This window comes from Notothenia coriiceps, unplaced genomic scaffold (genome assembly GCF_000735185.1).
Source record: "Notothenia coriiceps isolate Sejong01 unplaced genomic scaffold, NC01 NC01_scaffold00035879, whole genome shotgun sequence".
NCBI classification, from domain to species: Eukaryota; Metazoa; Chordata; class Actinopteri; order Perciformes; family Nototheniidae; genus Notothenia; species Notothenia coriiceps.
This window is the reverse complement of record NW_011368580.1, coordinates 17,915-24,920: the sequence shown is the minus strand read 5'-3', so window position 1 is coordinate 24,920 and position 7,006 is coordinate 17,915.

Here is a 7,006-nt window from a genome sequence, read left to right as displayed (position 1 = left end):
AGTTTATTCCTTTTTTTATCCATTTATTGGTTTAAATTGTGTACAATGCTTTTGTGTTTTTCCCATAGGTTTTTCTTTTTAGATTCTGAGAGACACCTTTCTTTTTTCAGAGGTTTTGATAGGCTAAAACATCGATTGTTTTAGCCGTAATCCATTTCGGGAAATGGTGTTTTTATGATATGAAATCGGAAAAACATTTTTTTTAAATAAAATACTTTATTCCGAGTGTTCTTGCTTTGCTCTTTGGAAGTCATCACATAACGGCATTGTAATACCCGGTTCGGCTGCATTAAATATTACATATCTGCCGCAGATATGTATTTATAGAGCCCTGATCAGAAGACCTTTTGACAAACTGTAAGAAATGCCGCCAAAACTGAATATGTGACGTGGATCATAAATATATTAGCAATTAAACAACATTTTCCATTTCTTTTCACACAATACGTCTCCTCGCAGTATCAACACTAATATAAATATAATATAGATACTGCACTCTGCGCCACCTCTTCTTAAGGTAAAGATCTTCTTTTACAAATTGACCAGGTGGAGGAAGAATGATTGTGGACTTCATTGTGAGTATGTGGTTTGGAGTTAAAGGTTCGGGTCCGGATGGATCATTCAAATGTTCTGCTGTGAGTGGTCTGCTGTTAATGATAGCCATGACTTCATACAGGAAAGTCCTTAGGGAGGTACTGTCAAGCCTTTGTGCTGATTTATCCAGAATAGCTGTAAGAACACTTCTTATAGTTCTTATTTGCCTTTCCCAGACACCACCCATGTGACTTGCAGCTGGAGGGTTCATAAGAAACTCACATCCTAGATCCTTCACTCTTTCTTGATCCATTCCTTTCATGAGTTCTGCAAACTCTCTTCTTGCACCAACAAAATTAGTGCCTTGGTCACATCTCAATTGACGAACATTACCTCTAATGGCCATGAATGCTCTTAAAGCATTGATAAATGCATCAGTAGTCATATCATCGATCATCTCTATATGTATGGCCCTTGAACATAAACAGGTAAGTAAGAGACCATATTTTTTGAGATCCTTCCTTCCGTCCTTAACCAAAGCAGTCTATGCCAGTATAGGTAAAGGGCGGACTGGTTTCCGTTCTGTCCTGAGGTAAGTCACCCATTCTTTTCTCTTCACGACGTCTTCTGTACTTTCTGCACTTGACACATTTAAAGATGTGCGCCGAGACCGCACTGCTACATCCCAGGATCCACCATCCATTAGCTCGCAGTTCGTTCATCGTCATTCCACGTCCCTGATGATGTTGTCTTTCGTGAAGGTGCTTGATAAGGAAAGCTGATACATGATTTTTCTTTGGCAGTATAGCCGGATGCTTAACATGTGGGTGTAATGAAGCTTGACTTAAGCGTCCTCCCACCCTCAGGATGCCTTCTTCATCCAGGAATGGATTCAGCTTGAACAGGTTACTGTCTTTGGCCTTGATAACTGCTTTCATTACTTTCAAGCTCTTTAGCTCATCTGAGAAGGACTCCTTTTGAACTAGCTGGATGATGAAAAGTTCTGCTTCTTTCCTTTCTTCGATGGTTGTACATTCATTGGTTCATTGTTTCGCACCTTGGTGTTCTTTGGCATGTTGTTTCAGTCTTGCAATTGCTCTTACTACCCTTGACCAATCAGAGAATTTCTATAAGCGATCCAATAATGACCTGTCTTCTTTTGCCTTTGTGTTGCACACGATAGCCTTGCGAATTTCAGGATCATCCTCATTGATTTCTCCCACCTTGCATTCTCCTACAGGTAGGTCCTTTTGCCAAAGAAACTTTGGTCCTGTGAACCAGTTTGAAGTCTTCAGTTGCTTTGCAGTTAAACCTCGAGAGGCATGATCTGCTGGATTGTCTTCTGAAGCAACATAAGCCCATTGTTCAGGCTTCGTGCTTGACTTGATTCTCTATATGCGGTTAGCTACGAACATTTGAAACCTTCTGGCGTCATTGTTTATGTAGCCAAGAACAACTTTTGAATCTGTCCAAAATAATTCTTTAAGGTCTTGGATTTCCAACTCTTTTCTGAGCATGTCGCTGGTTCTCACTGCAACAACTGCAGCAGAGAGTTCCAGTCTTGGTATAGTTGTAACTTTGGTTGGTGAAACTCTAGACTTTCCCATTACCAGACAGCAATGGACTTCATTTGACTTGCTAATGGCTCGAAGGTAAGTACATTCACCATATCCTGAGACACTTGCGTCCGCAAAGTGATGAAGTTCATAAGTCTTGACATTACCGAAACTTGAAGGTAAGAAGCATCTTTTAATTTGCATCTCAGCCAGATTGGGTAGATCTCTGATCCAGGACTTAAGTTCTCTGGTAGATCTTCATCCCATCCGATCTTGTCTCTGCACATTTGCTGAAGTATCTGTTTACCCAAGAGGATGAAGGGTGCCATGAACCCCAGGGGATCATACACGGAGGCTACGGTAGAGAGCACACCTCTTCTTGTTAGAGGATTGGGTTTTACTTGAACTCTGAACTTGAATGAGTCAGATGTGACACACCACTCTACTCCTAGAGCTCTCTCCATATGCGGTGAACTTAAAGCCATGTCAAGATCTTTAACTGCTGCACGTTCTTCCTGGGATGGTCGCCGTCACATTCTCATTGTTAGAAACAAACTTGTGGAGTCTTAACTTCCCAGTGCAGCAAAGTTCTCTGGATTCTTTGACAAGTTGAATGGCTTCTTTCTCAGTTTCAACGCTTACCAACCCATCGTTGACGTAGAAGTTTCCTTGAATGAAGCGCACGGCGTCTTCACTGAACTGACCTTGCCCTTGTACTGCATTCAAGTTTCCGACAATACTCCATCCAAGGTCTGTACATTGTGCGTAAGGTTGATTTTCTTTGCCAGACACTCCTTCTCTTGGAAGTAAAGCTTGTGAGCAGTTGTACCCTATGAGCAGACCCACTTCACAGTCTTGCAGAGGTGCAATCTCTCCTTGGAGGTGCTCTAGATGAGACCAAGCTTTTGAAGTTTCATCTGTTGGTATGTGAGTTCTGTTGGCTGGAATGAAGTCACTTGTATAGACTGGTGTTAAGGGAATCTTTTTACCGGAAAAAAAGCCTCTGACTTGTAGGTTGTTCACTCTTTGAGCGCTTATAACTGTGGTTCTTGAGGTCATAGTAGATAGCTTGAGCTTGACTTGTTGTTTACTTGCTTCCAAAGCCTCAGCTACTTCACTTAGCACAAATGTTGTGTCACTTTGAGAATCCAACAGAGCGTATACAAGGATTTCTTCTGCTGGTTGATATGTGGATAAAAGCCAGACTGGAATAATAGCAGCTGTTTGTGTATTACCTTCACCAAGTTTTACTCTGTTGGAAATAGCCGCTGTGGTTCTTTCTACTTGTTGTGTTGGTTGAGGTCTTTCTTTGTATCTTTCTTGATTTGTACGCTCTTCATGCAGACAGGTAGGATGTTGCTTCTTGCACACTTCACATACACTCCTACTGTGGCAGCTCCTTGACTGATGGCCAGTCTCGAGACATCCAAAGCATAGCTTCTGAGCTTGAATGTACTTAATTCTGTCTGGAACAGCTTGCTCCATGAACTTCCTGCAATTGTGCAAGGAATGCCAATTCTTCTTACAGAGAATACATGTTAAGACGGTGTTTTCGTCTGAACTTGTGGTCAGTGTCTTTGCTGCAAAGCTTTGTTGTCTTTGAGATTTGGTGTTTTCAGCTTCACCTTGCTTCAGTGATTGCCATGATGTGACAGGATTACAGGCAATCACTAACTGGAGTTAGGCAGGGATAAGAAGGTTATAGGACTACTTTTTATTTTAGAGAGACAACGTATCCGGTGACAAACTAGTTGCGGCTAAACCCCACCGCTCAGGGAACATGAGGCTCAGCCCGATTGCAGCACGTGCGATCGAAGGTGCGATCGAGCGATATACAAAACGTAACTGCCACTATGAACTCCGAACTACACGACGGCCCACTATACGCTTAAGGAAAAACGTATTAAACTGTTTGTTGGCGACCGGAGAAATAACTGCGAAGGTAGGCAGGGCAAAAAATTTTGTTTTACAGGGTAAGGGCGCCCGGTTGGTTTCGCCAGGAGTAGTCGAAGAAGCCAAAAGTTCTAATACTTGATAACGAAGTGATCACGCAAACAACAACATGACTGTCATTACTTGCAATCAACCGACTGAGGTCTCATATTAGCCGCTGACTTTGAGTGAGGTGGGGCACTCTTTGCAAAGGCGACCCACCCGTTTTTTGTCTCACGGGCTAATTTACGCAAGTAAAAAAAACACATTAATAATTAAAATGTACTGTCACACAAAAGAGAAAATTAAACAAAATAACAATCGAACTGCGTCCGTAAAATGAAATGTGCTGTGACACACAGTTGCTGAATTAGCCGAACGGGAAAGTGAGCAAATTTTCCGATCGCCGGAGTCAATGCAAACCCCTACTGTTGGCCCCGGAGCTCTATGTGAAAAACGAATAGTAAGGGTACTTACGGAAGAATTGTAAAAGGCCCTATCGTTACTTATAGAAATTCACCGAGAAAAAAAAACCTGTTTTCACTTCAAGGTAATTTTTTTAAAATTTTCGAATGCCTGGTTAGTAAATCGCCCGGGACGATTATTATTGACCTACCGGATGGAACGACAGTCGGAAGGTAGACAAGTGTTTTGAATAAGCACGGGAGTAACGGGCAGTACCACGGCGCCAAAACCACACGACAACCTCCTCCGCCGAGACATTCCTTTCACGGGTCTAAAAGAGGCCAGCACATAAAAGTTTTACAGATCGCTAAGAGCTCGGAGCAAAAGAGTTGAATGATATGGGAGGAAATTGGTCAAATTAGACGCTTGGGACACGCAAAATCGGTTAACCCACGTCGAGTAAACCCCCAGCTAGCCACTTCCGTTAGGCTTGGAAAATTCACTACTCATTTGTTCGGCCTGAACAGCCAAGCGGAACTTTTAATCCAGCGCAGAGCGGCTTGCGAACGAAACGCCGTTGAGACCCAAAAAAAACGCCAAGTACGACCACGACTTGGTTTTGTAATCCTTCGCGATCATAAATGCACAGTGTTCTTGCGCTACAGAAGTTTTAGAGAAATCGCTTTCTCAGAAGTTCTGTAGCGCCCCAACTAAAATCAATTCGACAAAAACGTGTAAAAAGATAAATTCAAGTAAAGATGGAGATAACGTTGTGCAAATTCGACGATATATCCCATGTAAATTCAGGGGCAATGTAACAACTCATTGTCACAACTTTCACAGTAATTTTCCAAATTTGACGTAAAGACAAATATTTTCACTCAGTGAAAATTCTCGATCACGTTAATGAATTCAGATCTCAGATCACTCGGATGTTAAGTCCATAATCCCTTTCCGTCCTCAGGGTTCTGTTTCGACACCTATTGTGAATTCGTGTCGTCGATTCTTTCCAGTTTCTTGACTTTGAGGATGTCTTATCCATGCGCTCTTTACGGTTCTTCTTGTTTAATTTGCGAGGATGTCTTCAAGTTGAATGGGTTAATACTCTTTTCCTCTTGTGTTCACTTTTGTCGATTCGCCGGTAATAGAGTTTGTTGTCAATCAGAATAGACTTCTAAACGAATTACTGTAATTAGTACTACAGTGTTCAACAGTCTTCACAGTTGTACAAATACCTCCTAGACGCATGTTAGAGTTGAGGTCTGGTTCCTGTGCGGCAGCGTCCACCGTAGACACGACGTCTCTAAAAGATCAACACAGTAGTAGTCTCGGGTTCAAGGACCTACCTTTCCAAGGTCTTCCTCTTTTATTTCTAAACGGACTCGTCGAGAGAGAAATTGAGTTCGTGGACGTGAAGAAGAAAGCTTTTCGTTTGAGGTTCGGTTAGTTAGGTCAGAAGACAACTTTGCAGTTCTCTCGACGACCGACTCCTACGACGTTCCGTTCGACAAGACTTTCACATTGGTTCTTGTTCTTCTCTTGTAAACCTTTAAGTCGCGGACCTCCATCTTTCGATTTTATTTCTATCGACTAAGATTCTCTGACGTCGGTACTCCGCAAGCAAATCTTTCTCTTCGTCAATTCTGACAATCTCGTCTTCTCAATTCTGCAGCAATCTTTTCTCTTAGTCTTCTCAATTCTGTTAGCAAGTCTTTCTCTCCTCTCTTCGATTTTAATTTCGAGCAGATCTTCTTCTCGTACATCGAATGTTGTCTGAGACCTACTGTTTGCCCTCTTTTATGGTCGGTAAACGCTTCGTCGATTTCCAAAGTTACGTCGTGCTCGTTATTACGTCAACATCTGGGTTCTTCTCAGGTAATTTCTTCTTACCTTTCTGCACGCTCTCTCCCTAGACCATTCATTTGGGTCACGGACGGAGAGGTGTGTTCAGGAGTTGTCGTCCAGACAGTGATGAAGGAGTTCACTTTCATGTCGGTCTCGAACAATCACGATCGACAACGTAATTGAACGGTTGTCTTAAGGTCAAGAGCTTTGAAGTCATAAGTCACCCTACGATAACTTTATGTTACTGACCTTTTGAAAGTAAACTTTATAGACTAAACTAGTCTTCTTGTAGGTTCTGTTTTCTTTATATAATGATGAATTCCTCTAATACGAATCACCTGTTCGATTCCTTTCAGAACTACCAATAAAGAGACGGAGCCTTGGTTTAGACGGATACAACGCGTACCCTCTAAAACCTCCTCTCTATACCTTAGTTAAATGTTAACGTTTCGGATATCTCTGTTCGAGGTTAGCACCGGGTTCCATCCTAGATTCCTGTACCGAAACTCGAGTCCTCCTAAATACGTCTGAAAGAGGCACACCAACGCTCCGACGGAGTACCAAGGTGTAGTTCCGTAATCTTTAGAACTTACTGACGATTACTTTGTCCGTTTCATGAAAGTTTGAATTGACGACTAACTGATTGACGGTTCGACCTTAGCGCTGTCCAATGACTTCAAGTTCTCTGTCATTTGTTAAAGGGGGAAGTCGGTTAAACATTTCAAAACTGTTCT